At 44.4% G+C, this 19,675-nt stretch overlaps 1 protein-coding gene across 3 annotated transcripts in view; it reads left to right on the forward strand.

The window, feature by feature from the left end:
* The window catches only part of LOC8052455 (ras-related protein Rab-24), a 71,117-nt gene that overhangs the window by 948 nt on the left and 50,494 nt on the right, over nucleotides 1-19,675 (forward strand). The gene's annotated exons all lie outside the window — the stretch shown is intronic.

A 19,675-nucleotide genomic window follows, 5' to 3' on the forward strand; every position in this document is an offset into this window, starting at 1 on the left:
ATCTCGAGCGTTTGTCCTAAGATGATTGGTCTCCTCCAGTTTGCCGACATAGCCACGGAGTATTTCAGAAAGAGTAAAGCTATACGCACTCCGTAGTGCACTTTGGCCGGAAATGGCTATACGCACTACGCGAAACTCGTATACAACGAATGCTTGCAACGAGTTTCCTAAGCGGTGGCGTAGCATAGTGGTAAGGTGTCGGCTTTATATGGAAGTGGACGCTCGGGTTCAAATCACAGTCGGCCTACTTTTTTTTTCTTTTCTTTTCTCGAACATATTGTTTTGTCGAGGCATTTGGCGATATTTACGACATTTTCTTTTTACGATAAACACAGAAAAAAACAAAACAAATGTCGACGAAACTTTGCAGAACTAAATGATATGGGACTCCCTTTCTGGAGGTGCGATCAGGGCTTGGGTTGCCGGCTGGATGCCGCTTCGCGGCATGTACTGGTTAAGTTTTCTAATTAGGAGCCGCATATTGTCGCCGCGAAGCGGCGTGAACGCAGGCGGAGGGCTCTGTTAACGAGCTCCCCAGTGATACACGCGTCGTTCGAAAAGGGTGACCCAAATGGCATGAGCTCTCCGCGTAGTGCGTATAGCCATTTCCGACCGAAGTGCACTACGTAGTGCATATAGCTTTACTCTTTCAGAAATACATTTTGTATCTGTATCACAGTACATTTTTTTTTTTTACCAGTATCTGTATTCCTGTATCGAAATACATTCGGAATGTTCCTTTGTATCACGATACAATCAGTATGAAATGTACCGTATTTACTCGCATATTGGTCGATACGTCGTATAGGTCGACCCCCTAACTTCGGGACCCCCGAAAAAAAAAAAAAGTTGAAAAATATAATACCGGGATTCGCGTATTGGTCGACCCCCCAGTTTTGATGAGGCGATTTTTGAAAAACAGGTCGACCTATACGCGAGTAAATACGGTATTTATATTTCTTGATTTTCCGGAAAACAAAATGTAAGTCCAAACACCTTTTTTTTTTTTTTTTACTTCTGAGGGCACCAGGGTCAATGAGATGCTGGGGCATTGTTACTATGCTGACCAAGGTCCCTCCCTATTTTCCAAACTATTTTTCTCTTCTGGAAAGTGTTGCGTCTTACCAGGTAGTGTGCCAAGAGTGGAGTCTGAGCACCTTCTGCCGCAGGTTCCTAGGTAGGGATTTCACGAGTCATTGTTTGCTGGCATCCAGTGCCCGCTGCTAACCGTCTCTCTTGCCTTAGCGTACAGAGTACACCCACCCGGTAAGCCTGAGTCACAGTCCGTTGCAGCACGATCCTGGTGGTGGTTGACTTAAAGTAGTGGGACGACTCGCATAGTGAAGTTAGACACAGGAAAGCGTCTGCGCCCGTAATATTGCACGGCTCAGAGGTACGTCATCTGTGACAGAGCTTGCACCTATGCAGGCCATCTCGGGTTGCAATCCACGAGGGTCTCTGTTTGGATGACTCTAGACGAAACGTGAAGACTGCCATCCATGTGTCATAGCCTCGGTGGGTCCGTGGGGAGGCCTCTGTTTGGATGACGCTAGGCGAAACTTGAGGACTGCCATCCATGCCTCGTGGCCTTGGAGGATGTCACAACAGTGATGCCGCCGTGTAGTTTTTTCAACCTTGCTTTTTCAACCGTAACAGAAGATAAGACATCTGCTTCAGGATGCTTCAGGTGGTCCACTATTTTCAAAAATTCCAAATGCAACTGCCTGCATGACCTTCAACAAGGTCACCTACAACGAAAGTATGTATTGTCCTTTCATAGAGCTGCGTAGGTAAAGTTTCATGTTCAAGGCCACACCTACAGATACAAGTATACCAGTTCATTCCACCGTGACGTCGTGTGGTCAATGTTGACAGGGGCGCCCTTATAGGACAGGAGCGTGGTGACGTGGAATTTATTTAGAGGTCAAAGTTTTTTCGCATCACTCGTCAAACAGACAGGATATTGGGGGAGGGACCGCGGTCAAACCTTGATGGAACGTTTTTTGAGCCCACTGAAGACTCCTTTTCGTCCGGAGCCACTGCCTTCAAAGCGAAGTGCCAAGCCTGTGGAAAGTAATTTCGGGATCAAAAACTTCCACTTCAAACTTCAAGCTTAATCTCAGTTGGCGTCTCAAACAAATTTGTAAAATGTATTGCAGTATCAGTATTTGTTTTTTTGCCTTCCCTAAAATGTATTCCTGTATTTCTATTTCCAAAGACTTTTTGCCTCTTTTTAAAATGTATTTCCGATACATATCACCATACATTTTTACAAATATATTTGTCTATCAGTTTTTTAGGCTACTATTTTCATGTATCACAGTATTTGTATTTCCAAATACATTTTTGAGTATTTCTGCCCGACCCTGCCACCACCAGCTTGTATGCATGGCCAGAATTCGGCGTTTTCGAATAAATCCGATAAGATCCACAAAGCACTAAGGGTCAGCATATTGTGGATTCAGATTTATTGAAAAACTTGGAATTTGTGTACTGTAAATCACCCTTCTCTGAATAGGCTGTTTTCACATGACATCAATCTGCTATTTTATTGCTAGTTCGTTTTTTCAAACAAAATTACTAATTTGAAGGATTACATCGCAACCTATTGAGGAGATATCGGCCTTGTAAGACATAAGCTTCTATGCTCTGCGCATATGAGGGGTTATGAAAATCCTTGGAATGCTCACATTCAGCGCAGGCCAGACTGTTCACAACAACAAAATGGTGGACGAAATTACGTCAGTGAAAACACCCTATACCTGGCCCGAGAGTTTTTCTGTATGAAATTGCGGGGGGGTGGCAAAGTCTGCAGTGGTGGATTGTAAAAAACTGACCTCTCTTGATCTTTTTCTGGGCCCCTGGCACGTCTTTCGCCCCCTTATTATAAAAGGGAGGCAGTTTCCTTACAACAGTAGTCGGTATGCATCTTCATTTCCGTGCTACTTCACTTGGGACTTTCTTTCTGGACACATCTTTCATTGAAAATGAGCTTTTATGCATAGACTTTCTTTGCATGATGGTCAGAAAGCAACGGCTGCCTGGTGATTATGCTATTCGCGGCGAGAAGTTTCAGTGTCGCCATCTAGCAGAAGCCCGGCACAACCCAAAGTTGGGACTCTCCTGATGCCGCCGCTGCTTCTCCGAGTTGAATGGATTTTCGTTCAGCCTTGCTGTCTTGCTAGTAACTTTTCATTTTGTCTTTTTTTTTCTGTAACCTGTTCTTGCATTCGTTGCGGACGATTACAAATTCTGTGTCTGGCAGGTCTTCATCCCAGGCTTCAATGCTGTTTACTGGAGTGTTCTTATTTTTTTTGTCCTGGGCAAAGCATGGTGAAGACACTCATGTTTAGCTCACTAATGTTTTAAATTTACATCTTTTTTTCCGATTAATTGACAGTTTTAGAAAAATTCCTTGTCCCACTTCTTTTAAGAAGAATCAATGGCACCATTGTTAACTGGTTTCCTCCTTTGAGATAACCTTACTATTAGGTTAAGAGTAAAGTGGAAGCTCCTCCCACCTCTTTCCACTTCACCTGTCACCGACTGTAGTTCCTCTATCCTGATTATTGCATCTTTAAAAAATTGGGGGCAGTCCTGCATCCATTTGCTTTTATACATATCCTGAACTTTACCAAACTTAATAAAATCAACAGCACATTTAATATTTTGGTAATTACAGCGAAGTGAATGCTCCTAGCATATAAAGTGTGGATTACTACGAGTCTTTACAGAGTTAATACAAAAAGAAATGTTGCATTCTGAAGAGGCACACAGTTTAAAAGCCTAACTTGAATAAGAAAAGATGGAAAACCATTTTACACAATTAAAATTAGAAAAAAAAAGAAGCATAGGCAAGCTTCTAGAGCAAATTGTTTTATCAAATTATCTTTATCAACAAATCATTTTGTTAAGGTAGTGCATTTAAACTAACAAATCATTTGGTCGACAGCTAACACTTTAATTGCAGCCATTTGAGACATTGCACAGATGTAGATGTTATCTGATCACCGTAATGACAATATAATTAAGAAGAGATGAGATGCGGGGTAGTTTTATATCTGATCTGCCAAGTGAGGGAAACACTTTTAGGATCCTATTCTAACTAGAGTGAATAAAATGGATCAAACCCTAGGACCACAGCCAGTATTTTGAGACGCTAAACGACATTCTGCCCTTCTGGCCAAAAGCTGTCTACAATAACTAAGACTCATAGTATTGAGCATAAACATTCATCAACGCATCTTTTATTGCACGAAAAAAAAAAAGAAGAATTCCCAATGGCGTCTACATATGTGGGTGAAATAAAGAAGCATCCAGCATGTTACTTTTTCTTCTTTCTCTATCAAAACACTGCCGCAGCTACTGCACTGTTGGAAAGGCTAGACTTGCTCGAATGTGGGATCCTTGATTTGTTGAACAGACACAGGAGCATCCTTCCGTTTTGGACAACATAAAGAAGACTGTTCATTCTTTCAACTTTGCAGCGCAACAGGTGACGCAGAAAAAGAAATTTAGGTGTGGGGGAAAAGGAAAGGCGGATTATCGGATTATTGTTGGCACCGAGTCCCGCCAGTAGAATTCGTATGGAGGATGAAAAAGACAGTTTCGAAGAAGAGCAAATCATAATACAAAATACAACATGATTCATCGTGAAAGCATCTGATGAGTGATTCGAGCAGACCATCATGCTCACCCACACCTTTCCTGTTTTAATATCATCCCTGCTTCCTCGGTTGTTCTTTTCTCAAACACGGATGGAAACTTACACCTTTTTTGGTTGCCTATGCTGTGCCACCCCTGACAGAACAATAACTATCCACTGCGCGCGTCCGAAAGCGAGGGACGCCCTACCACTATGGCACACGTGATGTAAACAAACCTGGCATACTCCCATTCCGGGTATCACATGACATTTTTGTGCTGCTCAGAGGCATCCCCTAGCGTGGTTCTCGCTGCGAATAGAATACCCGCCTTGTGAAGTGACTGGCAGCGACTACTTCAATTTTGCTGCATGCAAGTTAGCTTGGCTAATACGCTCTGTGCAAAACTATAGGGGTTCTGTAAAAACATGCATAGCGCCACTAGCAGAGGAACTGTCGTTGGGCCATGAGGCGTGTTCAGCAGCCCACGGTGTATTTTTGCCTTCGAAGCTGTGGCGGCGGAAGTGCGCATGGACGGAACTTTGGTTCTTTGAGCTGACACGCTGAGGGTAACGTTGCATGAGGGCTGGGGCAGACCTGCAAAGGCTAATTTAGTTTTTGTCTGCTTGTATATAGTATCCCTGAAAATGAGCATCTTAAATAAATCACTGTGCAGGCTGGCTTTCGACGAGAAAATTTCCTGGCTTTGAGAAGGTGCAATTACTGCATGTTTTCACAAAATGGCATGAGGAAATTGCTCCCTAAAATTAATCTTCCACAAATCCACTGAGTTCAGGGTGGAGAATGAAAATCAAAATGATTTAAATAGTGGTTGAAAGGGCAACTCTCCTCAATTCCGAAAATTTCAGGATTATGAGTGATTTCACATTAAAAGCACTAATAAAAGACACTTTGTCATTTGCTTCAAGAAAAATTGGATAGAAATCTTGCTTTAAACATGAGCAAAAACTGAAACTTCAGTTCCGTCAGGCAACATTGCTCGGGCTGCCAGAAACATAGCTACTATGTGGTACGAGCAGTCACGTGATCCTCTCTGCGACGATGGCAGGGATTGGGGCGGGCCACTGTTGGGGCGGGCGTGAGCAAGGCGCAGGTATCTTCTGCTCCGCATTATTCACCACGTTTTGGTGTCTACGGTAGGTCTGCTTGATTTGGCTAGAAAGTTCTGAACTAGTTCTGTCCATGTTCGGAGGAGTGCAGGACTCGTACAGTGGCGGCAAAGAACCAGTGCAGTTGCCGCATTAGGACTGGTGCTGTGATCGGCTTCCAAAGCGGAAGCGCAGTGTCGTCTGCATCTGTTGTCTCTTGTTTCTCCACGCCATGTCGTATGGTACATTAAATTCTTTGCAGTTTGACAAGCTCGCTCGTGTTTTTTGTTTTTTTTTGTTTTAAAGTATATAAACAAAACTTGGAGGACACTTAAGCTTCGCCTTTAAGAGTGGAATGCAATAGCGAAACATGTAAACATATAAACTCCCGCTCGTTCCCAAGCTGTGCAAGCGTGCCTTGCATGGCCTAGTCAGTAGCGGGACTGGCTCGCAACTGATAGGTCGTGGATTTGAATCCCGCCTAAAATTCTTCTAATTTTTTTTTTAAGGCAAATGAATTACTTCATTAAGGGAAATCATTTAAGACATGCGGTGACCTTTAATTTGCATTACATGTTATGTTTTTTAATCACTTTCATTCCATGTATGATGTCACGTTTCATGTAAGCGTTGTGGGTTGTGTGAAATTCCCGCGCGAGGTCATGTGGCTGTGACGTCATGACCCTGTCAACCAATCCTGGATTTTAGTGCACGCCACCGACGCCGGCTCTTCTGCAGCACGAGCTCCCTAAGGCTTTCGCATTAAAATCTTGTGTGTGAATGTTTCTCTATTTGAGCGTACTAAAAACATTTCTGTCTGCATTTTTAAGGGTTACTGTCCACCTCTATCGTTTCCATAGGCGTTTGTGTCCTTCAACTGCATACAACATGATGTATGCAGCCGAACGATGTGTGCTGTCCTTCGACTGCATACGTCATTTACAATAGTAGGTTAATTCTAAGTCTCGAGTTTCTCATTTTGATGATAGATTCGCGTCATCAGGATGATTTTGTGTCGGGAGTTACTGGTTGCAGCACGCTGTAGCGGTCACTTCGAAGACGAAGGCCTGACATGAGCGTCGCCTTGGCCAAAACAGTTATTGTGCGTCACTTTGACATCAAGTTGAAGCATTTATTCCGATTCTCAAGAAAGATCCACGTAGAGCGACCAAGCCAGTGCTGATTCTCGGCGTTTTTCCCCAGACCCGCTAGTGGGCGGCCGCAGATACCAGCGGACAAAACATGCGGTATTGTGCTCAGCTACGGGGACATGCGAGTGCCAGTGTATGAAATCGCAGACCTCTGCAATGTATCGGAGTCGTCAGTAGGCATTCAAGAGCAACTGAAGGCGGAGGCTATCGTGAGTGTAATACTTGCCCTGTGTCTTTTAAGAATATCAACATAGTACCACATAGCATCAAAATGAAACAATTTACGTGAGCCTTTCTTTCAACCCTTACCACTGAGCGACAAACCTGTGCTAGCTGGTACATAAGACGCTTTCAAAATATCATATTCGAGCTACCTCGGCGTTACCGTTAAACCTGGCAGACATTTGAGCAAGAGCTCTGAGAAATGGCACCACGAGTGTTGTCTGCTCTCGTCGTCTGCTTCTGCACGAATGCTGAACTTAATCCGGAGCCAAAAAAAAGTCAAATTGGACGTTTAGTGATTTATGCAGCGAAAGGTCGGTCTGCCAGGATGAGGCGACACTGGTTTCCAGTGTAGATGAGCAATTTTGCCAGTGCAGTACGACTGCTAACCTGGGGTCTTTAACGTGCTCACGCAGTAGTGATACACGACCGCACGCCAGTACGATGCTCATCGAGATCGAAACGGGGAGGGGTGGGGCTCGAACCCAGAATCTCTGGGTTCTGCAGCGCGAGCTTTCGCTCCACGCGCGTCGAGCTGGGTGTGCGCTTTAGCCCACTTGGTCACCGATCCCCCTAACTCCAGAGCCGGTGCAAGGGTTTGCAGAATGGGGTCTGAGCTCAAACGCACCAGTGTAGCGGCCATGCTTCTTCCGGTTGAATTGAATGCGCCAGTTCCTGCACTACTGAATTAGCTCAGCCAATGTTGGCGAATCGAACAGACCAAGAATCTGACGACGTCTGCATAACTGCGGCATCAGTCTGCACAAGTAGTGTGACCGATACTCCAAGAGACAGTAATCACAAACTGCAAGACGACGATGGCAATTATGACGCGGGAGACATCAGTATCGGCGGGACGGCTCCCAAGGCTGAGAAGCACGTTGCGCAGGCGCGTTACGCCAATCACGTGGACACCACTGAGCGCCGAGAGGAGACACTGCAGACGTCGCCTGTTATGCTTGCCCGGAGAAGTAAAAATAAACAAACAGTAGTAATGTTGATAATGTTTAGCTCAATGTTGGCAATGCCTACACCGTAGCCTTATCTACCTTGTTGATGGCACCTCAAGTCGCCCGCAAGTCAGCTGAAAGCGGCAGCCTGGCGTTTTCCAAAGTTTTCGGGACCGTTTAAAAAACATTTCGACAGAACTAGGTCGTAATATATGACGTGTGATCTTCCTATGTGTTATTGAAGAGGACTGCTTCGTTTTTCAAAAACAAAAATAAAGCGGAGTTGCTCCTTAAAGGCTCGTTCACTCTTGCATCCGAGTACGACCGAGAGAGACAAGACCGGTTTTTAATCTTCTTACGACGTCTTAGGACTGGGCACGCTGCTGCGGAGCTGGTCCTAAGACGACGTAAGAGGATTAAAAACCGGTCTTGTCTCTCTCGGTCGTACTCGGTTGCAAGAGTGTGAACGAGCCTTATATCTTACCATTTCACTATGATGATTTGCCCACAAGAACATCTTTATCGCAAAAAAAAACTTTCCCACAAAACTAATCTCAGAAATATGTTTCTATTTATTAGTTTGTTTGTTATTTGATGCTGTTCATGCACATTTATTTTTCAATTTAATAAACAAAAATTGCCAAGCAAACCGAAATTGTATAGCAGGCTTAACCCAAGCTAAATGCAGTGCTAGTTCTTCTGTGCTTATCAGAGAGGTGAACTTTGTTTCTGTCTTCCACCTTTTCCCTTAATTTCCATAATTCCAAGCAAAATGAAGTGCTAGCAAATCTGAATGGAAAGAAACAAACACGAAACGTGTGTGTGCACGCAAGCCTGCGCACAGACCAACAGGGAGTGGCTGAGAGGGACGGGCACAGCAGGCAGACTGTTTTATTGGTGTATATGGTGTTCTTGCATCGGTCAGTATCTCCGTTTCGTTCTGCACGAAATTGCCGCTTCTTTTATTGGAGTATATATACCATCGCACAACTGAAGGAAAAAGTCATTGTCGTAAGGCAACTCGCAAACTGTGCTCCAGTTCAAAGGCCTAAATTCTATGACATTAAATATTTTTCTTTCGTCAATTTTATTTTTGATACTGCTCAAAGACCGTTAATGTCTGGAATCTTCCTCAGAAGCAATGCACCAAGCTGTTCTAAAACAGTTGGGCGGGATAGGGAGCTGTTTCCTCGGGGTTTTCATATCAACTTGGGAGTGGTTGTTATCTTGCTTTGCTAAAGTATTAGAGCAAATAAAGCCTTTTCAATAACCAAACAAGTCGAGCTCCTTTTGTTCTAGTATGACGTGGTTTATATCAAGAAAAAAATGTTTCGAAATAAACTGCACTTTACGGCATAATTAAATTGTGTTGAATTTCTGTCCTACACTGTTTTCAGTGATTGGGCGGGTTGATGATTCAATTACCAGTGTTTGAAAAGACGAGTGAAAAACAAATTACTCTTTTCGAATTGGAGTGATCTAAATATTATATATGATTTATATTTGAGTCAGATTAAAGAAAAATTGTTTGATTTTTTAAATTATAAATTTTTCTTTGACTGAGTTGTAACAGTTACCTTGCACTAATTTGATCAGGAAAAATTTTGGCGTTTTGTTTTGCTGTTACCTACTGGTTAGTGGCAATCCCAAATAGGAAAAGAAAGCAATGTTCACGTCTTAAAAGAGGCTAATTAAAAAAGAAAGCGACCTTAAATTGCCACATTCAAACGTTGATTGTCCTGTAATTCCAAGTTTCATCTTACTTTTCCTTGGATTAATTTTTCTCACTTTTTGTACCGTCTCAATTTTTCTTCACATAGTACAGACCGCGTGCATTACTGGTCCGTAAATATCATTGACACACATGATGGGGTTGAAACGTCCTTGGAGGGCATCCCTCCAACGAAATGATCACTGCATGTCCGCGAGTGTGGGATGGGATACCATCCCATCCCCTGAGCACAGAAATATGCAGACGTTACTAGCACAATAACAAACGCAGCGCGCGAAACGTCACACATGATTGGGAAACCTAACGTCTTGCGTCGTACGGCGTGGGTTCATCGTTGTCGCTCCCCCACAAAACAATGGTGAATTAAAAAAACTGTCAAACTTGGTCTCCCTGAGAGACAGCACATTGCATTGGAGCAGTGCATTGGAGCACTTAAGGCCTGTTCACACATACAGCAGAGCACTAAGTTAGCGTTCCGCTGTATGTGCGCTTCCTAGCGCGTGACTTCGTTCTAATATAGCACGTGATTAGCGCTCCAGTAGCACCTTGTTAGCGCTCTATTAGCGCCTTGTTAGCGCTCCAGTAGCGCCTTGTTAGTGCTCTAGTAGCGCTTCTTGTACCGCGGTGCTGCGGATTAGCGCGTGCACTGCGGTTCCGGTTCCTGTGGTTGGGTGCGCATCAGCAGCACCAAGGCGGACATGTGGGATGCTGAAATAGAAATGCGTCAAATGCTCTTACATACGTGATTAGTGCATATGTGTGTGGACGGCTCAACGCCCAGAAGAGCCTTCTGGGTGCGCGAAATCTTTCGCCACCGAGATACCGACGGGTACCTGGCGAACCTTGTTCCTAGGCTGAGGGACTGAGACACAAAGCTCTTTCGAAATCGATTATTTCTAACTGCGTATCCTTGAAACCAGCGTCACGCATATCGAATAGCAAGCGATGAGGTTGTATCCAATCAATTTGTCGTTCAGAGTTCATGACTCTGGATCGCCTGCCCGACCCTTTGCTTGGAGAGCGGCTCTTTTACTTCCTCTTCTTTCAATGCCAAAGGAAAAACAACAACAAAGGAATCGCCGTGCACGCGCTATTCTGCAGCAGCAAGCATAACACAAGGAGCTTGAGAGTGCTAATAAAGCGCTTCTGAAGTGCTAACAGAGTGCTACTGAAGCGCTAGCCGAGCGCTACATCACGTGATAGGAAGCGCCACATGAGCGCTCACATAGCGCTAACTTAGTGCTCCACTGTATGTGTGAACTGGCCTTTAGAGGGAAGCTGAAGCGGTTTTGTATTTGAGGAAACACACTTAAATTGTCTTCATTTGACCTCCAGATTCTCGTATATCAAATTTTTTTTTTATTTATTTGGTGCATAAAGGGTGCAGAAGACCATTTTCAAAGTACTGCTGAAGGCCCTCCTTCCTGGAGCGTGACATCACAAAAGGAGTTTTCGAAATCTCCGCTCTTGCGCATCTTCAGCACCTGTCAAAGCTATGCATGCACACTCTTGGTATTTTTAAGAAGGGCAGAGAGAGACATCACGATTGATATCAGCGTGGGGAAATGTAAGTGCATGGCAAGCTTACAATTGCATGCGGTACCCTTGAGCGACACGGGCTTTGTGGTCGAAAGATCCTCTTCTGATGTCACGACTGGTGGGAGGTTTTTCGTGTTTTCTCGCGTATAGTTACATCTTCGGGGAAAACAAACGTGATATTCAGATTCACGAAATAAAACTATGCTAGAATCAACCTCTATTCCTTTTTCTGAAAGAAGTGTTTCTGCTTCACGACCCAGCAGTTTTTACTCTCAGCCCGGCGCAACTGCAGTGCTCCGACCTCAATGCGTAAAAAACAATGTGAGCGGTATGGTTTGATTTTGCTGAAGTACTTGCAACCTACCTTGGTTTACTGCCTCGCGGCAGCACACCGGTTGCGTAGTTTGGAGTGTTTAGGAAGGGCGCTGTCTGTATCACTGAGCACCGGAATTTTCATGGGCGCATTTGCTGGCATTTTTTTATATACGGTGTCAAGAGGGCATTTTTAGTGTTTTGCGTTGTCAATCGAGAAAGAGCACGCTACCGTGACTTACTTCAATATTGGAAAGTGTGCCTGTAAACATTTAGAAAGTGGAGACACATAAGGGACGATACAGACAAGACAATCTTTCAACTGTTGCACTCGTGGTAACTTTCAAGCACTAGTGCTCTTCCCAATTACTTCAAAGTCTTTATAAAATTTACCGATTTAGTGGTTTTCGATGACGCTCCGCCTCAAGACCTGAAGTTGAAAGATTGTCCTGTCTGTATCGTCCCTTATGTGTCTCCACTTTCTAAATATTTAAAAAGCACCAACACACTCAAATAGTACAAGTTTATGCCTGTGTACAGGGTGTTTTTTTTAGGCTTGACAGGTTTGCTTCTAGAAAGCCGTGACATGAATGCGGTCTTTGCAGGCGAGTTATACGGCCAGGGGAACGTAATATAGTGATCACTGTGTTTTTTTGGAAGTTTATATTTTGCCCACACAGGTGATGACTCAAGATATTACAGTAGAGGCCTAATTGGCAGGATAAATCTAGCGAAGATTTGTTGATTACCTTTTTAAATTAGGAAAAGTAAACATGCTTTCAATTAGAAACTTGCGGAGCGTCATCGAAAACCACTAAATCGGTTAAATTTTATAAAGACTTTGGAGTATTTGGGAAGCGCGGTAGTGCTCTAAAGTTACCACGAGTGCAACAGGTACAAGGCTGGCAGTGCGAAAAACGCAGATGACAAGCAAAGGAAAAAACCGAGTTTTCGCACAGCCAACCTTGGGCCTGTTGCATAAGTGGTAACTTTAGTGCACCACCGTGCTTACCATGGTCTCCAAGTCCTCCTAAAATTTAGATTTAGCAGTTTTCGGTGATGCTTGGCTAGTTTCTAATTTGTACCATGTTTATTTTCACTAATCGAAAAATTAATAAACTAATTTTAGTTATGATGTAAAAATTAAATAGCGCAAAGGTTAGACAAAGGACAAAGGACAGAACATGTAGACAGGACAAGCGCTAACTCACAACTGGCGTTTTAATAGAAAAGAAGAGAAGGAAGCAGCTATTTAATTTTTACATCATGCATATCCAACTAGCCCACCTCAATATCTTAGTATAATTTTAGTTAATTATCCGACTTATCCCAACAATTAGGCCCCTTCTTTAGGTGCCTTTGGTCGTCTAATTTGCCTGCACAGATCGCATCGTGTAGCTTTCACATCTTTTTTCAAAAGCAGTAATGTCTATAAAAATACCTGAAGCACCATTTGTAGTTGGGCGTGTCTGCACATAGTGCAAATAAACACAAGTGAAAGAAGAACTATACAGCACTCTTTCCTTATTTATGTTTTACTTGTACTTAAAGGGATTGTCCGGTCGAAACCGGAAGTACTTAAGTTCTTGCGCTCGCTACGTCGAGGGAGCCTTCATGTAGACAAACGTCATTTTTATTTTGATATATGATCTCCCGTTATCAATTAAACCTTTCATGAGCCTGTGTACGAAACTGCACCCCGAATTTCGCCAGTGTCAATGGCTGACATCCGTAGGTGCTGCGTGACGTCACAAAACGCAAAGGTTTGTCTGATGGTCGGAATAACAAGCATTGGTCGATGGATGTCTTGTATTTTGTTTCAAATTATATAGTCTCCTAGGCTGTACCCTACTTAAATACGGTTCTTTTAATGCAGTTCCCAAGCATGTGCAAAAAAAAGTCACGCCTTTTAGCAGGAAATTACATGCCGACAGCCATAAGCTTCGAGCAAAAGTATGCCGTTTCGAGCAAACACAACTGCGACGGCCACCAATCGAACTAGGGGCGCTTGCAAAGCAAAGGATGCAGATTTCGCCTCTGAAGCGGCACCTAAGTACACGAAGTGGCATCTGGGTACATATGTCAGCGGATCCACTGGATCTGTGATGAGGCTGCGAGTCATTCCCTCAGAGGCGGTGTCCGCGAGTCGAAGACAAACAACGAATCGTTCAAATGCATGTCGTCACTTGACTTGGACGAGCTTGGCAAATCGTAGTCTCGCTCCATTTTCGCACGCGGGTAATGCAGAATCGGGCTGCACGTGTGCTAAATACAACTTCTGGTATCGTTTCCAGATGGTCTAGCTGTTGGTTTCGGTTTCGCTGCATAATCAAATTGATTGATCCGATTTGGGCGAGGAGTGGATGGACGTAGTTTAATATCGTTGGCACAGCATCACACCTCAGCTTACAAGCCTTCTGTCCGCTTAGAGCTCAGCTCGTAGCCCTCTTCTGTGAGATGATTGCTGCATAAGCGGGATCTCGGTCTTGACGGGAACCTAGTCCCTACGCACAGCGACGATCCATTTCGCTCGACACTGCACGTCTCGCGGAAAAGTGTGGAACGTCATGTCTTGGCTCGCACGTGCTGCCTGGTGGTTGTGGCACCCAACCGCGCAACAAAAATCTCGCCCAACTACGAAACAAGTCGAGCACATCAACAAAAACAAAGCACGCTGAGGCAGATAAAAATACTCGCTTTGTGTTTTGTGACGTCAGAGCTTCAATGTTGCCAACAAAAGCAGCGTTTGCGCTAGAATGCGATTGCAGCAGCATAAATTCAATTACTCACGCAGAGTGGCACATAAAATTCAGATATTGCACATACGATCCGTCTCGAGGCAATAAAAATGATATTCAATTGTTTTTTCGAATACAAAATTTTACCGGACAGTCTCTTTAAAGAAGATCCTGTATATTACAAGTTCTAACTTTCAGTGTGTGAGGATAAACCCTTCAGAGCCAGTTTTCTAGTATTCTGTCAAAGCCCTGATAGGAACTGTCCTTTGAGGAAAAAGCCAAAGGGGAATAAATCTTTATCTACAGCCATATTTTGGTTGTGCGAGGCTGCTTTTTCTTTGGAAAAATGGGAATGACACCCCTTGTCTCGTTTACTTTTCTTATCATATCTTTTCACGTCGATGTTCCTAGAGGTTGGTCAATTCTGCAGTTTTTTTCAACACGAGCCCAGATAGGTGCCCATTTCTTACTGGCGCCAAAGGCTCAGAAAAACCCATTCTGTGGAAAAGAAGAAACCCTAAAGAAAAAAAAGAAGCAAAAAAAATAAAAAACCAATGGAACCCTAGTTATAGTCAGGGGTAAACATCTTTACCGGTGTAAATATTGGCTGTGGCATAAAATTGTTTCTTGAGTTATGTTGCCCTCCTATTTTTGTGTTTGAACGTGATTAGGCTTGAAACCCAGTAACGCTAAAAATCTTCCAAAACTTGGCATATAATCTGCCATGATCATGAGCTCTAAAAATTTTTAACTTGTGATATGAAATGTAATGAACTTGATAAAACACCCTTCAGTTTTGTTGGAAACTCAACTTCGAAGATGCACAACCCGTTTCAAAGCTGACGTGTTCAGCGTAGGCTGGTTCATACAGACGCCACGAGAGAGCGCCAGCCTCCTGGGAGGAGCAACACCGACAGGCAGGCCGGGGGCGACGACACAGACGCCACGGGGGACTTGGCATGAAGACACCAACAGGGTCACAGTCATTGTATGTTTATGCCTAAATAAATAGTTGGCACATACAACATGGCGTCAGAAACGGAACTGAAGACGGCCACTGCAAAAGTCCAGCGAAGCTGAGACAGTCAACACAGTCCACGGTGAGAACAGCGGAAAGCGAGGGATTCACCGAACGAGATGACGGACCCAGAGGCTACTATGCAGCAGTCGTCGAGCGGGAGATCAAATGTCCAAGTCCCCACATTGGGAGGAGTCCCCGCAAGTCTTCTGCCACCTCCCAAGCCACTCGACATGTCTGATGACCTGGAGGTAGCCTGGAAAGCCTGGTTGGAGGAATTCAAACTGCTCTCGACCGCCACTAGACTTAAGTTAGACGCGTCTACAAAATCTTTGGCTTCGAAAATCCGGATGATGAATTCTGCATCGAGAAGCTAATGGGGCTTTTCGACAAGCATTGCAATCCTGTGGTAAATGCAAGTTACCGAGACTCGATTTTCGGCTCACGCAACCAGCCTGAAGGCGGACGGTTCGACGACTGGCTTACCGATTTGCATACGCTGGCAACAAAGTGTAACTTCAATGAGCTACATGACCCTATGCTGCAGAGTAGAATCCTAGGAATGCAAGACAAGTGACTGCAGCAGCGTCTCCTCAATGAGGACCCAACTTTGGATCAAGTGATTTAGAAACGCGCTCTAATTTACAGAGATACTAGCTGTAGCAACGGCTGCCGTGGTACATGGCATCAAGTCCAAGTCATGCCGACAGTGTGGGTATTCCACACACACAAGTGGATCGTGCCCAGCCAAAAGTGCAAAAGCTGTGGTCGTAAGGCACACTCTGCTCGTGCATGGCGTTCACAGAGGGAGGGTGGAGCCAGCACGAGGGAGGAGAAGGGAGACACAAATAAAGGTGTCGCGAACTTTAATCGAACCTCGAATTTTGACGTCGAACATCAAGGTTCGAATGGTTCGGTGAACTTTCGACCTTTCACTAAAGTTCGAAGAAGTTCGACTTAGATAGATTTAATAGAGTGTATTGGTTAAACATCTTGGTATGCGAACGCAAAAAGAGAATAGTTGTTGCAAGTTGAACGCTGTCCGTGTCTGACATCTTTTTTGTGTGTCCCTTGTCTCGTTTTGCACTCGCATACCAAGAAGTTCGTTGTCTGGCTTCTGCACAAATATTTAGAATGTTGGGAAACATAATTTAGAAAAGAGTTTATTTTATACAATGGTTACCGATATTTACACCATATAAAAGCGGCATATAAAAGCGAAAATGTGCTTTTAATGCTTTCGTTACTAATATGAACCAGTAATGCCAATACACCCAACAAACATTGCACTTTTCCTCCACTAGGCGGAGTCAACTGTCTTTTTTTTAATTTTCGTGCATGCGCACAAGAGTTGAATTTCAGTCAAACCTTTGTCGAACATCACATTGAAAGGTCGAACTTGGTCGAACTCGAACCTGGGTAGGTTCGCGACATCCCTAGACACCAAAGGTTTTTTTTTTCAAACGATGATGATAATAGGCGCCGCCCGGTACCAGTGTTGCCCCGGTTTCCGACTTGACATGGCTTGCATGCTCAAATGTCTAAAGCCTCTGACAGCCAACGCTAGTCACCGCAGCATTGCTTTCGCAGCGTCGTGCTTCGCGGCGTGATGCACATTGTTGGGCGTGCACTGGATCACATATAAAATTTTTAACTGGATGATCTGGACCTAATCCGGAACATACACCTGTCCTGACAGGGACTATGCAGATCTCGGGACGCTTAATAAAAAGTCTGGACAGTCCCGCAAAGTCCGGGACGATCCGTAACCCTATGCACCATTGTGATGGTGGCGAGGAATTCTGGACTGCTGAAGTCAGTATCTCGAGAAAGCTAGGTGACTGCAGGGTCGATACTGAAACCAACTGTTCAGTCATGTTCTCGAGGTGCTGACTTCAGCACCTCAAGGTTTGGGTGACTCGTATTAAGTGCTGTTCACGCTCTTGCAACCGAGTAGGACCGAGAGGGACAAGACTGGTTTTCAAGCCTCTTGCAATGGCATAGGACCTGCTCCGCAGCGGCGCATCCGGTCCTATGCCGTCACAAGAGACTTTAAAACCAGTCTTGTCTCTTAGTCCTACTTGGTTACAAGTGTGTGAATGGTGCTTTAGGGTGATGTGGAGAACAGCTTGAGCAGAGACACACGAGGTCATTAGCTTGCACTCACGGTTGACCTCAGTAATGCTCCTCAGATGTCTGACCAAATTTCTTTCAGGTAGCTTTAATAGATGACAAAATTATTAGTTAGAGGTACTATGACATGAGGGATGTTCTTCACTTCAAATAGAAGAGAAAAAAAAAAAAAAGAAGGTTGTTTACTCCTTTTCCTCACAGGGCGTGAGGAGGAGCTCGCGAGTTTAGGAGTACTTGCACTGCAGAAATTCACACGAAACTGGGTCACATCCTAAATCTGACACCTCGTGCTCAAAGCATTACTTCCAGTCAAGAAATAGGATGGGTGAAGTAAATGCATAATGTTTGTGGGAGACCTTTGTCAGTATGAAGGCCCGTTTACACTCTTGCAACCGATTATGACCGAGAGAAACGAGACGTGCTGAAACCTTTTAACATTTCTTGGGACGAGAGAACACACCGGCACTCGGGTGCCATCTATGCAGTTACCCTGGAACTGCATTTCACAAGAGCGAAGATTTTGCAGGATTTTCGATGTCAAATGTCTGTAATACCTATAAGAAAGGCTCGTTTATAACATTGTTTTTCGAGCCAAGAAAGAAAGGATAATGCGCGAGAGAAATGGAAAATATGCCGGACCGCTAAGTTTACACTGCTACTTAATAGATGGCGCCAGTGTGTCCTCTCGTAAGAGATATTAAGAGGTTCAAAGGCACCCGGTTCTAAGAGGTTTCAAGTGTGTGAACAGGCCTTGAGACCTTCAAACTGACCCAAGCACTGGGGGAGTTTCATCTAGTACCCCGTGCAGATGGTGATTTTGATTTCCACATGCAAACTGCATCCACAAGCTTTATTCAAAGTTTTATCCACACTCGGTTTGCAATCTGCCGTCTGTTTCTTATGCAGCGAGGAAGTAAGCCAAAATGTGTCTCTCCACGCCTGAGATAGGAGACTGCAAATAGAGTGAGGTCGATTGGTCACGTGTGCGATCAAGCTCTGCCTTAACAGATGGCATTCTCTTCAGTCAGTAAACAATATCTAGGCCATGTGTTGTTTATTTATTGTAGTACATCTGGTAATATTCAGTGGACAAAACCCATCTACCCTTTAAGTATTTGGTTTCCCCTTTCTCAAGGGTTGGGCTCTCGTGTATAAAAAAGTGTTAAGAACCGGACAGCCGCAGAAAAGGTTCCTATGACTGGCAGACGCCACCATCATGGCACTGTTGCACTGTAGCCACCAGCATCCTCCTAGAGCAATCTTCCAATCAGAGATCAGCCAAGTGTCTGAGTGGGACACACATGTCACAAAATGAATTTTCCACGAAAGAAAAATCAAAATATTTAGCACAATATTCATGTTGCAAGACGCAATAGACCTTATTCATTACTAGCGCCATCTCTCGGCAGTCGTGCAAACTATCCAGCATCTGCGCCATCTTTGTGGCTTCCCCATTGTCCCCACTCTGCCTGCATAGGGTTCTTTGCGCTAGTTCTTACAATGTTACTTTTCTGGGACGTGGTAGATGCGTTAGGTACTTCGAAATTAATTATATTAGCAAGCCTGGTTCAGAAAGTTGTGTTGGTTTTGTTCAGGATGGCCGAAACGACGCCGGGAAACCGGCGTCGTTTCCGGTTAGTCGTTAGTCACCGGGAAAACTGTTTGCTGCACACAGTGGGACAAGCAATGCAAGAAGCAGCCTCAGGAAAGAATCATGAGCAGCAGTTGTCCCGGTGTCTTTATCGTTGCTGTCAATAGACCCTTTCCGAAATTCAGTCTGGCCACTTTGACCGCTGTCATCATCTGTGGAAAGGCATCTGTGTCATACCAATGGTGGCCTTCTAGTGACTCATAAAGGAAGACTTTGAAGATGCTCCTAGGCGGATGATGCGAGGCCTATACATTCGGGGGGTCAGTACGACGCAGCGTAGGAATGAAACACGAGAGCTACGTAAGCGTTTATTTCTAATAACTCAGATTCAGGCAATCTGCGGGCGGCACACAATCGGCTTTGAAGCATTTGGTGTATAGACTCTTCCCGAGGCATCTGAGTTGGTTGGAGCTTTGTTCTGAATGCAGGTTCTTGGTCACCATCAAACTGAAAGTGATCGAGAAAGAATTCACACTG

The sequence above is a fragment of the Ixodes scapularis genome, unplaced genomic scaffold, assembly GCF_016920785.2.
Source record: "Ixodes scapularis isolate PalLabHiFi unplaced genomic scaffold, ASM1692078v2 PGA_scaffold9__187_contigs__length_104089568, whole genome shotgun sequence".
NCBI lineage: Eukaryota > Metazoa > Arthropoda > Arachnida > Ixodida > Ixodidae > Ixodes > Ixodes scapularis.